At 41.0% G+C, this 24126-nt stretch overlaps 1 protein-coding gene across 1 annotated transcript in view; it reads left to right on the plus strand.

Annotated features, from left to right (window-relative positions):
- The first annotated feature begins 13685 nt into the window (after positions 1 to 13685).
- LOC128738828 (PR domain zinc finger protein 1) overlaps positions 13686 to 24126 on the plus strand; it is a 143086-nt gene continuing 132645 nt past the window's right edge. The window contains exon 1 of the mRNA XM_053834243.1: positions 13686 to 14940. The gene's annotated coding sequence lies outside the window, so the exon portion shown is untranslated. The remainder of the gene's footprint in view (positions 14941 to 24126) is intronic.

Below are 24126 nucleotides of genomic sequence, written 5' to 3' on the forward strand. Positions count from 1 at the left end.
AGTCATCCTTGATTGGCACCTGTCTCGCTCCAGCTACCAGCCTACCACTTCCTTAATAAGGGATAGGTAAGCCTGAAGCGTACAGCAAAAGAAACAATAGGGCATACCACAATAGTTCAAAATAATGGACGCAGTTGTAAGAGTACCCAACAGAAGAGGAGAAACGTTACTAGGAAACTCTGAGCATTGAACGGGAGGAGAAATGCAGTCAGAACGGATGTTCTATTAGTAACCAGGATCACAAGCGTGTCGTGAAAGCGTTTAAGCGGACTCCCAATGCTTCGGTCAGGGATGTGACCAAAAAGTTGAATCTGTTCAAGTCTTTTGTTCAGAGAGTCATGGACCGTGAGGGACTGCATACTTATAAAGTGCAGAAGGCTCCAAATCGTGACGAACGGAAAAATACGATGGGAAAGTCACGGCCCCATAAACTGTACACCCAGATACTGACGAAGCCTGATTGTCTCATTATGGATGATGAGACTTACGTCAAGGCGGATTTCCGGAAGCTTCCGGGGCTACTGTTTTTCACGGCCCAACACAAGTTTAATGTTCCGGAGAAAGTAAGCAAACAAAAACTTTCAAAGTTTACCAAGAAATACATGATTTGGCAAGCGATCTGCTCATGTGGCAAACGGAGTACGCCGTTCGTGACTACCGGGACTGTAGACGGGGTAGATCTTCCTCTTCGAGGAATGTCCTGGTCACACGCGACAGGCAACACCTTTGGGAACAGAAGAACAATACATTCCAATTTTTTGTTGCAAAGAAGCTTATCAAATGCTTGTTTAATTGGGACAGCTATACATTAGGTGATTAAGTTACTTTTAAACAAAAATGTTTCTCGTGATATCATAAGGGATTTTGTGGCTGCCTTGCGGGATTGAGATAGGCAATTGCAACGAAATATGCTGGAATAATAGCATAAACCGATGACATCAGATGGCTCTGGAACAAGTAGGCCGACTGCTGTTTCCCTGAGTGGGCAAGGCTAAAATACTTAGCAGGTTGCTACGCATTTCCTTGCAGCATGAAGGATTTCGACTTTTCACAACTTAAATCATCAATTTAAAAATTTTTGTAACAAGTAACATGAGTTGCTCTTAAAAATGTGATTTTTTCAAAATTTTTACGTGTATGAAAATCTTACGTAAGAAATCATTAAACCCCCCTCTCCTCCAAATAAGATTTCATAAGATTTTGCGGAACTCCCCCTCCCCCCATTATGCCTTACGTAATTAGTGCCGGGCCCCTAGTGGTAAAACACGCTTCTGCCACATTAGTTGAAATAGATTAATTATTACTTGTATTAGTCATCTATACCTAGGACAGGATGTGCCATCTAGCTTCTTACTCTTCTTTTCATTATGACCGCCATCCCGATTGAATATTCTTTGTACACTCTGCACCACTGTTGCCTGCACATTTTGTTTTAAGAATAACTTCGTTTTCCGAAAATCAGCTCCGGAATATGCCACAGTTAATGCGACCAAAATCATGTTTTGCATTTTATTTTGAATATTAAAATTCGTGTACAAACAAAACTAATATAAAACCAAGCATAGAACTACAGAATACAAAAGAAATTAAAATTCGGAAATAATAACTTATTGACGTATTCCCACTAATGAGTTTCAGCAACACTGAAAGCGATACCGCGTTATATTTTTCAGTCAACGGTTGCTCGTTACTTTCAGCCAATATGAAATTGGGTCAATTTTGGGTCAACGCCGCGGTTGACACTTGGCACGTCCTGTCCTAGATCTATACCTATAAAAATGGATTTCTGTTTCTGTCTGTCCGTATGTTCCTTATAGACTCGGAAACTACTGAACCGATCGGTGTGAAAATTTGCATGCAGGGTTTTTTTTGGGGCCAGGGAAGGTTCTTATGATCAGGACCGGCGCTTCCCTTAAGCAAAACAAGCAGCTGCTTGGAGCGCCACTTTGAGGGGGCGCCATTTCGCCTATATTAAAAAAAACTGTAGCATTAAATAAATAAGTGGTTAATGTACAACTTTCTTTCTTCTCCTTTAGCAGTATAAAACCGGGATAGCAAGTGGTGTATCTAGAGTTACTCTCCGGTGTATTGTGTCCTGGGCTATTTGTCGCCAATTCGTTGACAATCTCGACACAAGCAAATCGGCTTCAACCTGGTCGAACCATCTAGTATGTTGTGTCTTTCTATTCCTAAAGGCGCTCATACACGTACGAACATGTTACGAACGAACGTACGACTACTCTCCCTACTTTCGACGAGTGTACTTTGAGAATCATTCCAAGTAGTGCCTGCTGTGCATGGTTCATACGCCTACGCCATTCTTCGCTTTACGTTTGCGCTCCACCTCCTCCTGATGAAAATCTATTCGCAACAAAGCATAACAATCAATACACTCAGATAAACACGGTGGGAAAGTGGCATTAATGATATTAAATTATTTAGAAATTTTTCGGGAGAGATTTTCGAATCTCTTCAGAATCCGCAGTCAGCAGATTCATCTTCGATGAAGTAGCAAGGTATGAGAACGAAGTTTCTGAAGTAACAGGAAATATGAACCGAACTTTTTCGTTTAGAATGATAAATCTAATAAAATGGGTTTCAAGAAACCAACAATTATTCAAAAGAAACGGCGGTTGACTGTGACCAGCGTTGCGAAACCCACACTCGTGTGGCCTAATTTTCTCACACACATACTCGTTCTAATGAATAGGCCGACATAAGCATTCCTTTCGGACTCCCGCTCTTGTTTATTCATGCACAATAGAGATGGTCGGGTAGCGGAAAGTTTTCCCGAAACCCGCACGAGTACTCGTACCCGCCGGGTTCGGGTATTGAAAAAAAATAATTTGCGGGTTCGGGTCGGGTAAGGGTTCTTAATTTTTGTTTTTGAAACCGGGTACGGGTCGGGTCGGGTATCTCTATTGACCACATTTAACACTAAAGATGGTCGGGTACCCGGGCCCGTACCCGTTACCGACGGGTTTCGGTCGGGTTCGGATATCAAAAATAATAAACTTGCGGGTTCGGGTCGGGTACGGGTTTTTAAGTTTTTTTCTTAATCGGGTACGGGTCGGGTTCGGGTATTTCAATTTTCATTCCCGACCATCCCTAATGCACAGCAACAACTTTTGCGAGTGTGTATTTAGCGAACAGCCACGGTCGTCGCTCTCGCACGCCATTACAGCCTGAGCAACTGACTCCGATTACTCGCGACCACTCGCACTCCCGCCCGCTTATAAAATAGAGGGCGTAAGATGAAGAAGAAAACAAAAAGCAATGCAATGGCTGTATCACAGTGTGCCGCTAGCTCAGCTGGCTGCTCACGAGTTGTTTGCCTCGTGAGTGATTATGCAGAAATACGCTACGAGACTGTGCGTTTGCGAGTGTGTAGGTAGTAAAATGTCTGCACACAGCAACGCCGGCTGTTTTTAGTTTGTTCTGGGGGCGCCATTTTGAGAGTTTTCGTGGAGCAACAAATTGGCCAGCGCCGGCCCTGCTTATGGTAGTTGGAGACCGCTCCCCCCCTAAGAGGGGGAGCTCCCACACAAATGAACCACAAATTTCTGCATAACAAGAGAAGTAATCAAGCACATGGAACCAAATTTGGCATGTAAGTGTTTTTGGAGACAGGATTTTTTTCTATGGTGCATTAAAACCCCTCCCCTCTTTAGGAGGGGAATTATGGGGCTTTAAGAGGGGGGCGGGGCTCCCATGCAAATGAAACACAAATTTCCTCTTATCTCGGCAACTAATCAAGCAAATGGAACCAAATTTGGCATGTGGGGGTTTTCGGAGGCGAGATTTTTTTCTATGGTGAATTATGACCCCCCCTCCTTTAAGAGAGGGGGCTCCCATCCAAATGAAATACGATTTTCATCATAACTCGAAAACAAATCAAGCAAATGGAACCAAATTTGGCATGTGTTTGCTAATTTACTGTGAGGAAAAATTTCAAATTTGCATATTAAACTACCCATGTTTTCAGAGTTACGTAACTGCCAAAATGAATCAGCTAAGGTTAAGCTCCTCAGAAACTTGCAAAGCTCGAGATTGTGACAAAGTTCATCTGAGATTCACAATTTTTGTACAACACAGTTCAATTTGTGGCAATACGAAGTTTGTCGGGTCAGCTAGTATATCATATATTCAACTATTCTATAACAACTGTGCTGCTAGGGATCTCTCCTAATCCATGGCATCCCATGACGCATGCGAGGTCCACGTTGTTTTAGACAATCTTGGTGTTGTAGTCGCCCTAGTGGATTTGCGTGTCCCCATTCGGTTTTTCAAATTGTACACTGTTCAGTTGGCCCCTGGGCTCAGTTGGAATTCAACTCCTCTCTCTGGAGTAGCATTTCCACCTCTTATACCAGAGTAAAGCAAGACTTGCCTGGACGATGTCTTGTGTTCACCGGTATCCGGGCAGTGGCACTCGCTCAGACTCAAGATTTCAAGCTTCAGGCGGCTAACTTCCCTTGTAAGGCAAGCCAGCTTATCCTACTAAAGATCGTTTGCTAATAATCCAGTTAATCCAGTCAGTTGAAACTTTACATAAATGTTCGCTTTAAAAAAAAATGTTGACCACAACGTGATGCAATGACTTGGACATTATGATAGCCTACGACATCCTTACCGCGGTCGTTCCTGGTCAGTGAGAAATAGCCGTACCGAACAAAGCTTCCAAAATTACAGACCAGGCAACGGCGAACAACTCCTGTAATAATTCTTAAGATAGCCCAGTCCCTTGTTTCTGGTTTTGGCCTGGTCCCCAACTGAACCCCTACAATTCACTGCTGATTTACTACCAGAATGTGTGTGGATGATGAACCAAATATGATAAAGTTTTATCCCCACATACCTTTAAGAATCTAAGTTTTATTCAATATGATCCAATTAAACTTAGTTATTTGTTATTAAATATTCACAAAGTAACCTATATAGTGTTTAAGAAAAACAGGTAAATTTCTTACCCGGACACCCTCTTAGGGGCTTCGTCTAGTAATTGTCTAGTAAGGAAGCTGCCAGCATCCACCGTGGCACACGAGTAGGTTGGGCTGGAATTTGCCCTGACCGGCATTAAAGCACGGTTTATTGTTGTGGTAATCAAACGACATAGAAACAGTTCCTAACTCAATTTCGTAATCTCGTAACCAATTACTCACGGTAATGTCAAAGGCTCACAGTGTAACTGGTTTCGAAGAGTTTAATAACTGCGTTCCACTTCATGTGTTCTACAAGACTAAAATGATAAAACATAATTAGAAATTCGCAATTAAACAATTGTAAACCCACTTTTTCGAATTTATTTAGTTAAAGCTAACCGTAAGTTGACCGTTGTTGTACATATACTAGCGCATCTTCACAACCCGTAATAGGCTAAACCAATTAAATGCACCGGCTGGAGTGATACTAATCTAATACGGAACTTCCAACTTGACGTGCTGCCGAGGTCCTCTACTGTACGGCTTGTGATGAACTCAGAGAATGCATGAGTCGTAATACATCATCGTAAACTATTCATTACAAGACACGTAGTACCGGCTGTTGGTGCCTTTGGATGCATCGTTTTCAACGGAAGCATCGGCTGCTGCAAATATTAGTATGCACCGGGGAACAGGTTGTCTCGTGCTGCCAGTGTTATAAAACTACTTTCAGAGTAATTGCTCGGTTATATAAACTAATGGCCCAAATGATTTTTTTACCGCCTATAGAATTGATTATTCTATTAACAAACGAAATTCTACTTGGTAGTGCCACACTTCTCGAGTTCTCAATTATTCAGCACAAACGATGCAGCATGCACAATTTGTTTTTGTTTCGAACTATCTGGAGCAACACATTCTAAGCGGACTGCTGCGCTGTTGGAACACGCATGTAAATAGATTTTCGATTCAATTCGATTAGTCCACAACAATGAAAAATCAGCTCTATTCAATCTTTGACACACATCCACGCCGCGTAAAATACTATTTACGCAAACATTATTTTATGATCTCAAATGCAAACTCATCCACGTTCAATTATCATACCCCAGCTTCCTGAAGCTAGCAAAGCAAGATCTCTGCAGAGGCTGGAGCAGCAGTTGTTCAGATTCCGACCTGGGGCGAACTTTTCGTACCGTCAACAGTGGGCCATTGTTTAGAATTAGATCTTTGAACCCGAATGGCCTCGCGCTAGGAAAGCGGCTCAAGCGGCAGGCCTCTCTCTGTTCGTGTCGGGCGGTGGTGTGCCATTCTTGTACGACACGCGGCAGTACAAGTTAAATCCGTCGTCGTCGTCGTCGTCGGTCGGTCGAGAGCCAGCCGGGCCGTCGGGCTGACGGGCACAGTTAATGAATAAGTATGTACATACTTGGCACTCTTACGTGCAATGGCTCTGGAACGGAGGAGGTTTGGAGGCTTATCCCGTTAGCAGACAATTTAGATTCCAAGCCACTTTAGCTATTATGTCACAGTCAGCACACACCGGAGGCAGTTGCATTTTGTTGGCGGAATTAAGCCTTCGGGAAGAGTGCCGACTGACGCGATTGGAGGATTCTTGTTGTCACGAACCCGCATAACCATTGGAGTAGTTGATGGTGTTCATTTCTACTATGAGTTTATCGATTTTTTTTTTGTTTTCAGAAGCCACACATAACATATTATACCTATCAATGAAATATTTTTATTTCTCATTTTAGATGCAGTCTGCAAGGATCGAGTTCACGCTCTATGAAATCACTATACAGAGAATCACTATAAACATCTATTAGGCCATTCAGCCGGAGGGACTAAAACTTTTTTAAATATTTGTAATGGCCTTAAATGATTATTTTCAAAACGAAAATAGAGCTAAGAGTTATAATATGTGAAAAAATTAGATGAAGAAAAAAAGAGGTCTTAATATGAAAAATTGTTGAGAAACCGAAAAAAACAAGTAGCTATATTTAACCCTTTAACGGGCAACATCGTAAAAACAATCCGACTAATCCGACTAATAACTATCTTTTCATACCTTCAAAAGAAGCTCAAGTTTTGATTTTCACGCAAAAATAATTATCTGGAAGAGGTAAAAAAAAGTCCAATTTCTCCTTTTCTTTTCTCATGACTAACGCTCTATCCAGATATTTTTTGAATTCAGATACATTACAAAATCAAAATAAAGCGTGCGAATTACACATACAAAAATTTTAAGGTTAATCATTTTGTTCTAGATGCCTTTTTTCTTCAAAAGTAAAGATGTTCTCTTTTCGGTAATTTTTTTCAGAATTTTCCTGAATTTTGGTTTTTAAGTTTTTAATGAATGATAACTCTTGAATGCATAGTCAAAATGTTGTGATCGAAAAATCAGAATGGTTGAATTCCATTTACGACCGCGTAGTTGGCGTAGAACCACGTTAGGTGGATTTCTGCGATGAAACCTTGAATACAAAGAAAAAATAACACCATACTACTCTATGTGTAGCCAAAATAGCGTTAAGTGACAATAAACACTCGGCATAACATTAGTATTATCTTTTTCACTAGACTTGCCAGAGTGACTGACGGCAACGCACTGCCTGTTTCTACCACATTGACCGAGTTGATAACAGTCAATCTTGTCTGCGACCGAAACAAAGAACAGTCACACAAAAACAATATCGTCGCTGAGTAAGTGTGTGGTGCGTGCGCGAAATCGTAAAATTGGAAAAGTGCTACAAAACAAGATAACGGGTGACAACCAAAATTTCGGAATTTTTTTCTCGAGCTGTTAAAAAAAACAAAGATACATGGAGAAGATCTGATCTACCGAAATTAAAGATGCATTATTAATTGATAAAAAAAATTAATGTGCATTTGAAAACGGTTCGTAATCGGCTGTTAGGCGAAGCTTTTGTTTGACGTCGAAGTGATTGTCGAACGATTGTGTTTTTTTTTGGCATAATGCGATGATGCTCTATCAGGCCAAAACACGTATTATCCATCTGCATGATGTTTTTGTAAGAACGGGATCAAAATTTTCTTCAAACATTCATGTGCTGCATCTTAATTGATAGCCAAACCAGAGGGCTTGTTGTTGATGAAACGAGAAAGAGAACAAAGTCCTTCTGCGTCCATAATTTTGGCTGGTCTTCCACTACCTTGTTTGCAAATAGTTGTTGGGCATCTCTGGATATGATAAACTGTCGAAACCTGCTACATAATCGCTTTTTAAATGTTGTACCGTATACTTTTTGCCGAGATTTCTGTGGCAATTCGCAGAACTGTACAAATTCTATGTCTCGAAATGCTTCTTGTTTCGACGTCATGTTAAGCAAAACAAGGCAAGCATAAACAAAACAAAAAATATTGACAAAAATAGGGGAGAGAGAGAGAGAGAGAGAGAGAGAGAGAGAGAGAGCTAACACCTACATACTCTCATTTCTCTCTGAGCTCTTTTTGTGTGGAGTATAGGGTCCTCAAAAAAATTCCAAAATTTTAGCTGTCACCCGTTATTTGCCTACCTAATATAAGGGTGCGACGGGGGGCTCCGTAGCCGCAAGGATACCAAGTCTGCTTTGACAAGCGAGTGGTCGTGGGTTCGAATCTTAGTAGAATCAAGCCATTCGATGTCAAGTGACTTTAGCATGGGTTTATTCTCAGGCCCCTCATTTACCCTTCCTTCATGCTGAATTCTATATATTTACCCACTGAGTAGGGGAAGCCATCCCACCATCAGTTCCAATTCCTACCAGAGTATGCTGCTGGGGTAAAAGGCGTTGGACGAATCCACAAGCACAAATACATGTATATGCCTTTCGGGGTTATGAGAATCTCTTTCCAGCATTGGAATCCTTCCATTTAATCATCAATTTCGCTGCAACTTGAAACCACAGCAGTACCAGTAAGCAGTACGGTGTATGCAATGGTCGTTCATGCCTAACGCTTTACCTAGATATTTTTTGAATTCGGATATATTACAGAATTGAAATAAAATATGTAAATAACTGACAGAATGTTTTTTGGATGGATCATTTTGTTCTAGATGTCCTTCTTCAAAAGTAAAAAACGTTATTGTTGTCAATAAACCTTCAGCCCGATAAAAATCCTTGGCCAAGACGGTTTTTTTTTTCGACCTTTGGTTTCGGCCTTTTTCAAAGGTAACTGTAAGTTTTGTTCATTTTAACAACGGAGTATAACATTACCACATTAAAACATAGCTGGTAATGCGTTCCATCGGTACCTTGCGCACTGGGCATAAAATAGACTCCACAGGGGTCCACAGCCTCTTACCCAGCAACACCTATCCCTACCTCCTCGTAGTACCAGCCGGGATACGAGCAGCGTCGGTGGAGATCGGGTAACCAACCCCGGTGGAAGCCAAGGTCGTATACTGACAGGGGAGGAGGGCACCTTCGAGCTACGCTGGCCCTCCGGCGATACTCTGGAGTTGGTTGCGGGCTTCGCAAGCCTAAACCACCAAAAAATAAAGCAATGGACTCTGATCGGGACAATCGACAAACACCTAGGCGACGAAAACGGATTAACGATTGGAAATTAGGAGCATGGAACTGTCGGTCTCTAAATTTCCTCGGAAGTACTCACGTGCTTTCTAAAGAAGTGAAGAGCTGCAAGTTCAACATCGTAGCGCTGCAGGAGGTATGCTGAAAAGGAACGATAGGACGGACGTATAGATGGTCATACCATCTACGAAGGCTGCGGCAACACGAGCTGGGCACAGCTTTCATGGTGATGGGCGAGATGCAGAAGCGGATGATCGAGTGTTGTCCGATCAGCTACCGAATGTGCAAATTAAGAATCAAGGACCGATTCCTTAATATTAACATTATTAACGTACACAGCCCTCACCTCGGAAGTACTGAACGACGAAATTTATGCGCAGCTGGAGCGTGAATACGACCGCTGCCCAAGATATAATGTCAAAATCGTCATCGGGGACCATAATGCTCAGGTTGGTCAGGAGGAGGAATTCAAACCAGTAATTGAACGGTTCAGCGCTCACCCGCAAACGAACGAAAACGGCCTAAGACTTGCCGACTTCGCCGCCTCCAAGAACATGGCCATACGTAGTACCTTCTTCCAGCATAACCTCTACCATCGGTACACCTAGAGATCACCCAACCGGACAGAATCACAAATCGACCACGTTCTGATAGATGGTCGGTAGTTTTCAGACATTATCGACGTCAGAACCTATCCGGGCGCTAACATCGATTCGGATCGCTACCTAGTGATGGTAAGGATACGTCAAAAACTATCTGTTGTGAACAACTTGCGATACCGGCGCCCACCCATCTAGCGCGACTGGCTGTCGCCGAAAACTATGCGTTATCTCTCGAAACCGCGCTGCCGGAAGAGGGTGAGCTGGATGAAGCCCCTCTTGAGGACTGTTGGAATGCCGTGAAACAGCCATTAACAGCGGCATTGGAGTGGAACTTATTAAAATGGGCCCGGACAAGTTGACCGGCTGTCTGCATCAACTGATTGTCAAGATTTGGGATACGGAACGACTACCGGAGGAGTGGAAAGACGGGGTTATCTGCCCTATCTACAAGAAAGGTGATAAGCTGGATTATGAGAACTACCGAGCCATCACTATCCTGAAAGCCGCCTACAAAGTGCTGTCCCAAGTGCTCTTTCATCGACTATCGTCAATAGCCAATAGATCTGTGGGAAGTTACCAGGCCGGCTTCATGGAGGGTCGGTCTACAACAGACCAAATCTTCACCCTGCGGCAGATCCTCCAGAAGTGCCGCGAATTCCGAGTCCCCACGCACCACCTGTTCATCGATTTCAAAGCCGCATATGATAGCGTAAACCGACAAGAGCTATGGAAAATTTTGGACGAAAACGGCTTTCCGGGTAAGCTTACTAGACTTGTCATGGCTACGATGGATGGGATCCAGTGCTGTGTGAGAATCTCGGGCGGATTGTCGGACCCATTCGAATCTCGCAGGGGACTTCGACAAGGAGATGGTCTTTCCTGCCTGCTATTCAACATTGCGCTTGAAGGTGTTATAAGGCGAGCGGCGATCGAAATGCAGGGCGCGATTTTCAATAAATCCAGTCAATTTATCTGCTTTGCTGACGATGTGGATGCTGTCGGCAGAACATTTGAGGCGGTGGGAGATCAGTACACCAGACTGAAACGCGAAGCAGAGAAGATTGGATTGAAGATAAATACGTCTAAAACGAAGTATATGCTGGCGGGCGGGACCGAGCGCGACAGGGCTCGCTTGGGCAGTACCGTGGTAATCGACGGGGATGAGTTCGAGGTAGTCGACGAGTTCGTATACCTTGGCTCGCTGGCAACAGAGGACAACAATACCAGCCGTGAGATTAAAAGACGTATTATCAGCGGAAGTCGGGCCTACTACGGACTCCACAAACACTTGCGGTCGACCAATTTGAGCCCCCGTATAAAGTGCACACTGTACAAAACGCTAATTAGACCGGTTGTCCTCTACGAGCACGAAACGTGGACACAGCTAGAAGAGGACTTACGAGCACTCGGAGTTTTCGAACGGCCGGTGCTAAGAACCATCTTTGGCGGAGTGCAAGAGAACGGTGTATGGAGGCGAAGAATGAACCACGAGCTCGCGCGTCTCTACGGCGAACCAAGTATTCAGAAAGTGGTTAAAGCTGGTCGGATACGTTGGGCAGGACATGTTGCTAGAATGCCGGACAACTATCCTGCAAAAATGATTTTCGCATCAAATCCGGTAGGAACAAGACGAAGAGGGGCACAGCGAGCGAGGTGGCAGGACCAGGTGGAGCGAGATCTGGCGAGCACTGGGTGCCCGCGGAACTGGAGATCAGTTGCCATGGACCGAAACAGATGGAGAAATTATACTGCGCAGGCCTTGTCATATAAGACGTTAGGCCAATTAAGTAAGTAAGTAAGTAAGTAAGTCTACCATATATAATTCATTGTGACATTTGAAAAGGTATTGCCTTAAGTTGCAGAATAAATAAGAGAAATGATAATGATAAGAATAATAACATTATGAAAAAAATATTTGTGCAATAGGCGATACTGAATCACATGGTTTACTTACAATGCTAAGTGAAAATGCTATATGAAAAATATCAATACTCGATTTTCAAAATTCATGAAAAGTGAACTTAATTTCGCAAATCCTTTTGTGGGTAAAATTAATAAAATTGGATAAAATATTTTAATTTATTTTATAGTTGGGCGTTACTTTCCAATTTAGCTTTGTTTGATATCTTTTCCTCATCGCGACGTTAATCTATTTTCTGAATATTTTTGCTAATAAGCCGACTGACACAAACGACAGTCACAATTTCGTTCAGAGTTCTAAATCTATGAAAAATTTATGACGAATGTAACACCAGCGTAAATTTTATTTTATGATGTTCCCTCCGGTCTATGAACCCTACCACTATTTCAGCTGGCATATCGCGCCCGAGCATCGCACGCCAGAAGATTAAACAATGTGCTCACAATAGTCAGTCCTGGTTGGGCGCCTACGAGACTTTTCAATCTAATTTAATCTATTACATCACAGTCGCACACAATAGCCACCCTGACCCCTCGGAGCGGCGCACAACATTCTAGCGCAAGCTACTAGTTCCCGCATGATCCCGCTTAATAGCGCAGCGGAATAAAACCCATCCAATAAACTCCCGCGACGGTACCGACAACCAAACGACACTGGCGGCGGCGGCGGCGGCAGTATGCATCGAAATCTAGCGATCCCGTGCGCGACCGGGTCGAGAGACGAGGCGGAAGAGGAAAGAACCGTAACATAACAATGGATTTTGTAATACCCGGTACCCCCTGTCCCTGTCGCACAGCATCGCGCTTGAATGAAAAAGGTTGACCTCGACACGACGCACAGGTAATTCCCATGAACTTCACATCCCACAACACAACGCGAACACGGCACCATCGTACCGCAATGCCACAAGTGTGAAGTTCGGGACTTATAGGCCCGGGGGGGACGAATTGCGGGTGTGTAGCGAGCGGAATCTCACGCAACACCAAATTCTACCTGTGTATGGTTGGTACCTACCTCTAGGGCGATCGGACCAACAACGGAAAGGCGACGAAAATGGTGAAAGAAAGGACAGGAAGAGTACTATGCAATAGCAACAGCAGCAGCAGCATAAACTCCGATCGTCGGTCGGTCGGACGGTACCGTTATTCCTTGCGAGGATGAATGTATTGGATGATTGGTATGGCGGGGTTTGACAATGGGGAAGCAGGAGGAGGATGAGGAAGGCACATACATACGCATAATGATCATCGTATTCTCTCAATGATCCTCGCTCGGTGGCTTTTGTGCTCTGAGTGATTGCGCTTCCTTCTCCTACTTTGGCCGGACTTCAATGGTCGGCGCGTCGGTGTTGGTGTTTGTTCTAACAGCAAGCTTCTGCTTTTCGATGTGTCGTTTTTACACCTGGAACACAGGTGTAGCAGCGCTTTTGTTGAGTTGAATGGCTTACAAGGGGAAGTATCGAGTTGCCTCTGTCTGTGTGCGTACGGAAAGCTTTTTGAAGAGTTCTAGATCGGTCCGGGTGTTACACAATTCGGACTGCTGCTGAAGCTGGTGTAGGTGAGTTTCCCGAGTCTCGATGGTGGGGGAAGCACCTTGACCGTCAAACTGTATGGTTTCCAGAGAGTAAACAGTGATTTTCCGTATCTTCCTCGATTTAGTTGCGCCGAAGACAATTCACGAGGCGGACGTATCCCTGTTTGTTCCTACGGAGGCTGTTCGCGTTTCATTATCAGATTTTGGTTTGGTTCGAATCCGTTTGCCGGAGAATTCTGAGTGCCACGGCAGTGAGACTCGGACTCGGAGTCGATCGCGAAGCTTTTGGGGTGAAACATCAAACTTACAACGTGAGTCACCGGGAGAATTACATAAGCTGGATCGGGTTGTGCTGCGACTTGTTGTTGCCACATTCGAACAGTGACGGCACGCGAAGAAGAACAAATCCCGATCAGTGCTTTTCGTGATAAACAAAGTGGCAGCGGTTGGAAAACTGGGCGCGCACTTCAAAAGGAAGTGCGGTTTGATTGCAAAAAGAGTCAAAATACAGTGAAACTCGATCGGTAGATCGAGTGATTAAGTGATAATATTTAAACTGGTGATATAAATTAAGATCGAAAGATCCTGTTCGAGTGACCGTCGAGAGTAATTGTGAGAATTGTGCAATCTACCAACGAAAGGGATTTGAACGAGAAAGTGAGAAGGAAGAAACGAACCTGGCTATTAGTCAAAACTGTCAACAACGACGCCTGCAAGCGAGGGGGCATCAATCAACGAACTGCAAACCATCATCGACGGGAGATACGACGCAATGCATCGGTTGCGACAATTGGATGAATGATTTGATCAAGTGCGCAAAAAGTGACTAAAGCTGTTGGTGAACAACAAAAACAGTGAATTTGATACTGATTGACGAGGAAAACCACCGAGAAAACAAGTTAAACAGGAATCAAGTGCTCCCGAGGGATTAATTGCCAAAGTGAGCGGGATGGATTGAGCGCTTGCAGTGGAGGAAAGATAGAGAAATCGGGAATAATTTGCGACTTTTGTGCTCCAGCTTTGGTGTATCTTGTGTCTATGTGGTCGGTGTTGGGTGTCTCGTTAGAGAACAGTGATCCAGCGGGAACTTGTGTGTGACTTCGAGAGCCAGGCTGCTCATCTCAACCAACAACAAATGCGAAATATAAGATATCCGATGTGATTTGAATAAGCTAGAACGCAATTATTCCGCCACGTTCCAGAGATCGTTCCAGAACCGACAGCCGAACGTGTATTGGCCAAAAAGCTGCGCTTGTGGGCGTGTGTCTGTACAGTTCATGTGATCGCGAAAATTAGCAATCCCTCCAGTTGAGGTGTCAGAAGCATCATATTATAGCCACCCTTCTTCACCATGAGTACTCAATTAACGAGCATCTACTAGATACACACCGCTGAAGGATTACAACGAACAACGCTTCGTGAAGGTAAGTCGCGCTTTGTTGTCAGATCTTCGGGCAAAGGGAAGTTTACGAGGAAGGCAATCGTCGTCGTCGCCGTCGTCATCAGTGGCGGTAGATTCTAAGTTTCGCAGCGAGCCTTTCAGGGTCACCCCAAGAACATCCCGCGCAGCTTACACAAGTTTTATGCGTTGTAAACTGGCTGTTCTAATAGTGTGTCAGCACTAGTGCTGACCATTTACCACAGCTGCCGGGCAGTGGTTTAGATGTTTTTGCTTACTTCTCTCATTGCCATTTCAATTAGTTCCTTCCGTCAATGTGTCATGACGGTGAAGATATTCGATTATGAAATCGTGAAGTGACCTAGGAAGCTCAGAGCAGACGCAGCAGTTCTCACGGTAATCGCACTGGATCCAACATTTACGATGTAGACTGGTTGGAAATAGCAAAACCTCAGCTCGGTGAGCGAATGAGTGACTGGAGTTGATAAAAACTGGGTCACACTGGCAGTGGGGTCGTTGAACTGCTGCTGTCTTGCTATTGCTATTGCCGAAGTGAGACGTGCACTTTTGTGCTGGTGTTAGTGAGAGCAGTGATTGATACACCGCGTGTGATGGTGTTGGTGACGTGTTACTCATCTATTTGTCACTATTGAGTGAGCAATAGAGAGCGGATTTTTATTGCAAAAAATATGACAAAATCAATTGGGTCAATGTAGATTGGCGTGGTGTTAAATTTTCTTTTATGTTTCTGGATATTTCTACTGAAATTAACAGATTTGTATCGGAAAGAGTCACAGACTTAATTTTTTACTGGCAAAAAATTTCCCCAAATCTTCCGAGTAAAAGAAAAAATATTTCAATTATAGTAACAGGAATCAAGCTTAAGATAAAGACCAATGATTTATCATTCGTTCAAATAAATTTCCAATAAAGTGCAGTCAGCAATACGTATGTGGGTCACCAGCAGCTGAGGTCGATGAACTTCGCGCAGTGAGCGAATCGATAATGCAGAATGCACTTCACGAACAAGAGCCGAACGTGGACGAAAACAGTGCGAATCGGAACTATGAAATAGGAAAATGCAGGAGAGTAAAATGAGATCGTGTCGGTTTAGCAGAGAGAAAAAGAAGGGTCGCGATAGGAACTCTCGAGAGTATACGAGAGCAACCCGATTCGGAACACGATGAGATTGTTCGAGAAACTCAGTGTACAGGGTATGTCGCTTGAAGAGTGCATTAGATGTTCAACAACGTAACGTGTGGAAAATTTTTGAAGCACTGAAGTTTCATTTTGATAAATTTTCTGGTTCAGGCGAAATATAGTGCGAGGTTTTATTCCTTGATATATTGTGTCAACTGAGAGTTAGTTTAATGCTTTAGTCTCATTTTGTAGGTTTTATTTCTTTTCCAAAATACGACAGCATATTTTCTGTTTCCTATAGATAGGACTATTTTTATGGCGGAATTATTTGAAATTTGATTGACTCCACTTTACAATTATTCAGGCTTGGAATGCTCTTTTTGCTTTGTATTTTCTCTTTTTACTATAGAATTCTAGAAAGTGGTGAAGGGTGCAATTGTAGAATTGATTATTATCTACAATATTGCTGAAGAAAATATACTTTTATCGTTTGTATTTATGGCACTATAGCCCTGCAATACCATTGGTAGCAAAAAGAGCACCCTTGTTTCCATAAATACAAAGCAACTATACGTTCTTCAGGGTTATTGTAAACAATGATTAACTTTACAGCTGTTTTATACCGCACTGAGCCAATTCTGCTTGGCTGAGGCGCTCGAATTAAAATGGTAAAATCAAAGCTAAAAGAGTTGCAGAGGTAGTTCTCCCGTACTACCTAGGCGACATCTAGATTTCATTTCGGATGTCGTTTATTTTAAATTCCATTGATGTGACTTATTTGAATAATATTCCAAATATGAACGTTTCTTTTTACAAGATAAAACTATAAAGGATTTTCAGACCCAGGTATTGAACAGAAATTTACTTTACGTATCACTGTAAGTCCTATCATGATTGACATTCAAACCAGTTCTATATTAATGAAATAGTCTTGCATACAAAGTGGAACTTTAGATTTTTTTCAACATCGAAAACATATAGATTTTATCCCAAACAAACTCCACATAGACGAAACATGAAACAATTGGATAATTGCAAACTACAAACAACTATTTGCTCGGAAGATGCCTATATCTAGGGGTTCTGCTATGAAAGACAACCAACAATGCTGCGACAGTGGCCTTTTTTCACACATCTCTCTAGCAACCAAACAAAATGAACCAGCATCACTGAACAAATTATTTCTCTGGGAACTCAAGACGAATGAGTGACTAACATGTAGGACCCGCCATTTTTAAATAATAAAACTTAAGCTGAACAAAAAAAAAAACATCAATAGAAACATTTGAGTTGAAAAACGTTTGTTTTGCTTGTTTGTCTGTTTTGTACATATGTTAAAAAAGGTCCAAACTCATTTTTAAAGGGTGTTACTGGCTAAATTTGTTCATACAAAAATTTCCTTAAAAATTAAAAATTTCTCTTTTTAACTTTCAATTAGAATAAAGTACAGAAAAAAAATTCAACTAATCTTCCGGTTAGCCGAATCTGGGAGCCTAACCTTTCTCATGCTATCATTTGCTCGCCGCAGAACGCAGGATTACCTTAAACTGATTCTTGCTTCCAATAGTTTGCTGGGTCTTCTTCATGTTCTTCAGGTCGCTTGATGATAGCCCAATATTTATTGATTGGGTGGTACTACGGCATGCAGGAATGGGTTCTTGTCCTCCAACACCATCTGCACGTTACGGGCGGTACACTACACCATTCTATAGCGTCTCTTCCATAATTAAAAGATGCCAAATACGGCCAAAATAGCACGGAATCAAATCAATTCAGCTTCTGGAAGGGACGCAGATATTTTCCAGACACTCGCTCCCGTAAATTTTCTAGTTTAAAAAAAAAACAAACAATTTCCACCGGTTCATATACTTGAAAATGTCTGCCACCTTTTTCCTTCCGGTCGCCATATAAAACTCTTACCAAGGTATGTGTTTGAAATATATCTTGACGTAGACGTAGATTAAAAGGTCTACGAATGCGTCAAGTTTAAGGCGGACAAATTTTGGTCGTGGCACCCTTTATTACTCGGTTTACGTACACCGAGAAAACTTTTCATATAGTTTCTATGTACCCCACACATAGATTTTTGCAATTTGCCCAATAATTAAACAGAGATCTTTCGTGTGTGCGCGAAAAATTTGCACATACTATTCATATGTGTATAATTTTCATTTTGTGTACTTCTGGGTGTTTTTTGTTTATATGTGGTACATGAAAATTGTATGGAATTTCTTATGGAAATTTACCACCAGCTATGTGCAGCATACCGTTAGTTTAAGCCCAAGGCTTTGCTTTTTATGTGCAGAATGTTTTGAGTATACAGAGTCGCCTCTCTGGTCTATTATTAGTATGTTTATTGAATTCTCATGAAATTCTGTGTTGTTGTTGCATCTCTGCTAAATAACGACTGCATCGAAGTGAACATGTATAATTTAAATCACTCCATCTCCGTAATTGTTGCATCTATACCCAAATCATTAGTTCTGTTTAGAATGTTATGTTTTTGAAAAATATTCTGACATAAAATATTGTTGCTATTAGGGAAGACGCTCCATTAATGGCGTACCCAAGCAGCACCCTTTTCGCATTTATGTTTACTGAAACTTATTTATGACTATAATTAGTTATAAATCGGTTGTCACAACTGGCTTGTAACAACCGTGCTAGTAGGGTAACTAAGCACAATTTAATTCCTTTTTTCTTGTTCATATGTGCTTCAATTAATGTTTGAGGGATATTGATTTGTCAATCATAAGGTATTTGTCCCAAGGCAAGATAAATGTATTCGTTAAAGGAGTGACTTTATAGAGAACAAAAAAGAATTTTCTGATTCAACTAGATTGTACCAGTCGTTGCGCTAATGTTCCATTAATTGTTCTTGGAGTTCCTTTAATTATACTACAGGTATACCTCGATAATACGTACCCTCGTTAGTACGTACCCTCGTTAGTATGTACCCTCCATAATACGTACATTTTGCCTCGATAGTACGTACATTTTCCAGCAACACTTTATTTGCTTCATTCCAAGCTTTACAAAGCTTAAAATCATTGATTTTAAAAAATTAAAAATTAATTGTCATATTAAATCAACACCACAAAAAGGTATATTTATTCAATAGTGCATGCAGATTTGCAAATTTCATGCAATATTAAGGTGAAATTAGAAGTAATCGATTCTGCCAATTTCAAAAGCAGTTTTTTTTGTTTGAAACAAAAATTTTGTTTATGAAAATATATTCGCTGTGTTCAGATTGGCAAGAAGAATGAACATTTCTATAAACAGAATCCCGCTTTTGGGTCCAAAAACCGCTTCCGAAATCGAACTTTCCGACGAAAAGTTAGTGATTGCCAGTTTCCCGTTAAGCGTAATACAAAAGTGCTTCAAAACCTAAATTTGTGATTAGTAACATTCGTCTGATGCATCTCAATTGATAGCCAAACCAGAGGGCTTGTTGTTGAAGAAACGAAAAAGAGAACGGTGTCCTTCTGCGACCATAATTTTGGCTGGTCTTCCACTATCTTGCTTGCGAATAGTTGTTGGGCATCTTTGGATATGATAAACAGCCGAAGCCGCAAACAAATTGCTTTTTAAATATTGTACCGTATACTTTTTCCCGAGATTTCTGATGGAGTTCGTAGAAGTGTACAACGCGCTCCCGGTTCTTGTTTCGACGCTATTTTTAGCAAAACTGGGCAAGCATAAACAAAACAAAAAATATTAACAAAAAGAGGAGAGAGAGTCAACACATGCATACTCTCATTTCTCTCTGAGCTCGTTTGTTGTTGAGTACACGGGGTCTCGAAAAAATTCGAAAATTTTAGTTGTCACCCGTTATAATCAAGAAAAACAAATTGCGTAAAAATAAATCGCACAATAAGCGACTATACTGAACATGTTAAAATAAATTTTGAATTGCTTTAAAGCAATGTTGAAACCGCGAAACAAAAAGCGTTTTGAAACCGCTCTTAGAACATAAATATTTAATATGGCGGCCGTTTTGACAGTTCAGCTCTAACCATTTCTGAGTGTTCAGTAAAGAAATCAAATTGTTAATATTGAGCCAAATCACCTTCTGGTTTTATTTCAGCAAACCATATTGCTGAAAACCAATTTTAAATTGTGGTTTGCATATTTTGGTATGAAGTAGCGCAACTACAGAAACGAGTGTCTTCTAGCTGCACCTCAAGATGTGTTAGATTTTAGAAAATCGTTATTTAGCAAATAAACCTTTAATGGCGTAGTCTAGAAACTAATAGTCATTGTCTACAAAATTGCAGAAGAAAGTATACTTGTAAAAGTATATACCTGGTGCACAATGGGCAAAAATGAGCTCGTAATTCTAATAATCAGAAGCCGCTAGTTTGGAATCTTACAAGATACCTATTGCTATGTAAAAAATGCAAGAAATCGATTGGTCCCATGTTTGGGATTGGTCCCATCAGGGTTGATTTGCTCTTTTTACTTCGTTTTTGCTCTTTTGACTACAGCGCCTTAGCCAAACGAATTCCAAAAAGTGATTTATAGGAAAAGTCCCAGCTAGCATTTTCGTATGTATAAAAAAGGTAAAAATCAGCATTACGTACAGATATACATGCTAAATAAATCGTATTTCATGCGCAAAATTGGCATATCCCTACTATTTTGGAGGTGATATACGTGATTACGAATAATTTTGAGCGTTACGGCTATATAAGTATTTATATACGATAATATCCGATTAAGCGCGAGTCGCTCCGTACTACTCTACGATTTTGTGCTGAAAATCGTATGTATGTCAATCATTATCATTATATACGACAGAAAATCAACTTGATCCCACTTTATCCAGCTTTAGTTACGATTTCGAGTTTGTTAGGAGATATTTACGATAGTTTTCGTACATTGATATACGAGTTGGTGCTAGCTGGGAGTGCAGAGTTACATATTATCTACAATATTATTGAAGAAAGTATAGTATTCATATAGTCTTTTGTATTCATAGCGTTACAGAGGGGCAATGACATTGGTAGCAAAAAAAGCTCTTTTGGCTACCAGCGGGGTATCAGCCCCATAGCGTCATAAATATAAAAGATAAAACTTCAACAATATTGCAGGTAATAATCTACTCTACAACTGGCCTATGCTTCACTGTTTCTAATTTTGTTTGACTGAGACGCTGTGGTCAAAAGAGCAAAAATAAAGTAAAAAGAGCGAATCAAGCCTGGGTCCCATCTTGTGCAGATCTTGGGAAGATGTCCATTTTGCCCTACTATCCGCAAAAATCATGGCAAAAGTAATTAAACAGTATCCATACCCACTTTTTTGCCGCTAGTGAAATTAACTCAAATAGCTTCCAAATGTTGTCCAAACATCAGAAAAATCAAATCCCATCCATTCCATGCTATGCGAAAAGTTAGAATAGTCTGTTTTGCCCAATTCACCCGCACGTACGCAGTAAATCCTAATTAACATGATTAAAACTAACTCAAAGGCAAAACCAGCTTTCAGAAAAAATGTGTATTATATCATACTGAATAACTTTGGAGAACAGTTGAAAGCAATAAAGAAATTCATGCTAAGTAACATGTGAAAAGGGCTTATGTGCAAATGAGAGATTCTCTTTGCGTAAGCGTACACGCTATAACACTATCCCCACCTATTGGGGTCATTCTGCATTGGGAGGGCTTACTTAACGATTGACTCATGCGATCTAGTTTCTGGAAGGAGATTCTCAAACACCCCTGGTACGTGCAAGCGATGTTGGTTGCCGACCGATTCCCTTTTGGCCCATCATACAGGACCTGGTGAACGTGACCAATGGTTATGTTTGTACAATTCCCTTTGTCAAATAAGCCCATTGCTATGAACAGTTGTTCTGCTGCGATAGGAGGTAGTCCCCATACATGCATACATACATACATACAAATGAGAGATTCTCTTTGCGTCTCCCCGCTTCCAGTTATTACGGTGTTACAAATGCAATTGAATGAATAAATTTTACAATTTTTTAATAGCTACCGTTATTAGCTACCCGCACTAATTGGAATTATATTCTAACCATAAATATTAATATCTATCTTCCAGTCTAAAACCATTTGTAAAATGGTTGGGTACAGTATCCAAACTGTTGCCTGGTTTAACATCAAGTATATTAGTTGTGGTTTTTTTGTCAAGTAACCATTAAAAAAATTAGTCGTTAAGAATGTTCACCATACGAAATCGAGCGATTTTCCATGCATATTTTTGAAGTGTAGGATATGATGAACATAATGATAATGGTTGAACCATAATATAAATTGTAGCGTCGTTGAAAAGTTCTGCCTTTGTACTGTACTGTAACCTTTGATCGTATGGTGATTGCAAATATTATAATAATGATATGGTTATGACCATTTTCACAATTGTTTTCATTTATGCGGGTAACTATTAGTTAAGAAAAATTGCACTGGAATGCTTTTACGGCGCCTTGATAAATGGAAAAGAGGAGACACGAAGAGAATCTCTCATTTGCACATAGGCCCTTTTCACATGTTGCGCGAGAGTTATTGTGCAGAATTGATTTTTAGGTGTCCTTTTTAAACAAATTAATATATCTCGCAACTTACTAGAGATATATAGTAACCATGTTCAGTAAAGCTGCCCATTTTAGTGTGTTCTACAATTTTTCTGAAGTAAAAAAAGGTTTGGACGTATTCTAAAAAAGAAACAAAAGTTTGTATCACCCTAATAGGTGAATTTATGGTCGCATTAATGGTGTAAAAAGATGCGCTATGTTTTATTGATAAACTTCTCTAAAGACAGCTTCCTTGAAAAATTACGCATTTTTATGCATTAGCACATGGACGTGTTTCTGCGGATTTAGGAAAGAATTGGGCAAAATGAACCGTTTGTTAATTCCTCACGGTAAGGAATCGATGACATTCAACTCTCTTAATGTTTTTCAAGTAAACTGGTGTTATACGAGTGTATTTCCCGGCCTTTGAGTTAGTTTTAATCGCTTTAATTAGATTTTACTATGTATTTAAGGGTGAATTGCACAAAATGGACTATTCTAGCATTTCCCACAGCATGGAATGGATGGTATTTGATTCTTCCGATGTTTTGACAACATTCGGAAGACATTTGAGTTCATTTCATGAACGGCAAATAAGTTTTTATACCGTTTAATTAGCTTTTGCCATTATTTTTGGGGATTATAATGGGTATCTTGTAAGATTCCAAGCTAGCGGCTTCTAATCATTGGGACTACGAGCGTATTTTTGCCCCTTGTGCGGTGGTGTTAACTCACTGGACTTATCAGAGCGACAGTTAGCAACGAACTGCCTGTTTCTATCGCACTGAGCGAGTAGATAACAGTGTATCTTCTCTGCAGTAGCATTAAGGAATACTCATACGAAAACGCATCGCTGAGGCGAGTGTGTGGTGCGTGTGTGTGGAATGATAGAATTGGGAGAATGAAACAAAACTGGGTATTAGACTACCTAATAGAAGGGTTCAGCAAGAGTTTAAAGGTTAAAATAGTCGGCCGGCAACCCAGAGATTGTAAGTTCGAGTCCTACTTGCCATTGCACATTTTTTAGGCTATAGATCGAAAATTTTCCAGTACCAGTTCATTTTCCGTATCAGGCACTTACTCCCTTTCCAAATAAAACACATTATGGAAAACTCAATTTGAATATTTCGGTGATCAAGTAAATATCAGCATTTGTGGCTCGAGCAGCACGTTCTTCACAATCGTGTGGAGTAGGAAAAGTTAAAAAACTACCGCGTTAAGTTCATGTTATATGAACCTTTCGCTACTTTTTAAAAACTAGATGGCTCTTTGCGCGTCACTGCGCCAAGGCAGGAATTCCGTTTTATCTGACGGATATGTTGGCAATATATCCTCTCCACCGCCATTCCGTATAAGGGTGATCCCTAATTTATGACACTTGAGCTATTGTACCGATTTTAATTTTTTTGTTGCCAGATATAAAAGATGTTTTAATGATGTTTTCAGGAAAAATTATAACTGAAACTTATTTTTTTAAAGTGATAATTTCTTGCATAACATTTTAAAAAATACATAATTTTTAGATTTTGAGCTACA

This window comes from Sabethes cyaneus, chromosome 2 (assembly GCF_943734655.1).
Source record: "Sabethes cyaneus chromosome 2, idSabCyanKW18_F2, whole genome shotgun sequence".
Taxonomy (NCBI): domain Eukaryota; kingdom Metazoa; phylum Arthropoda; class Insecta; order Diptera; family Culicidae; genus Sabethes; species Sabethes cyaneus.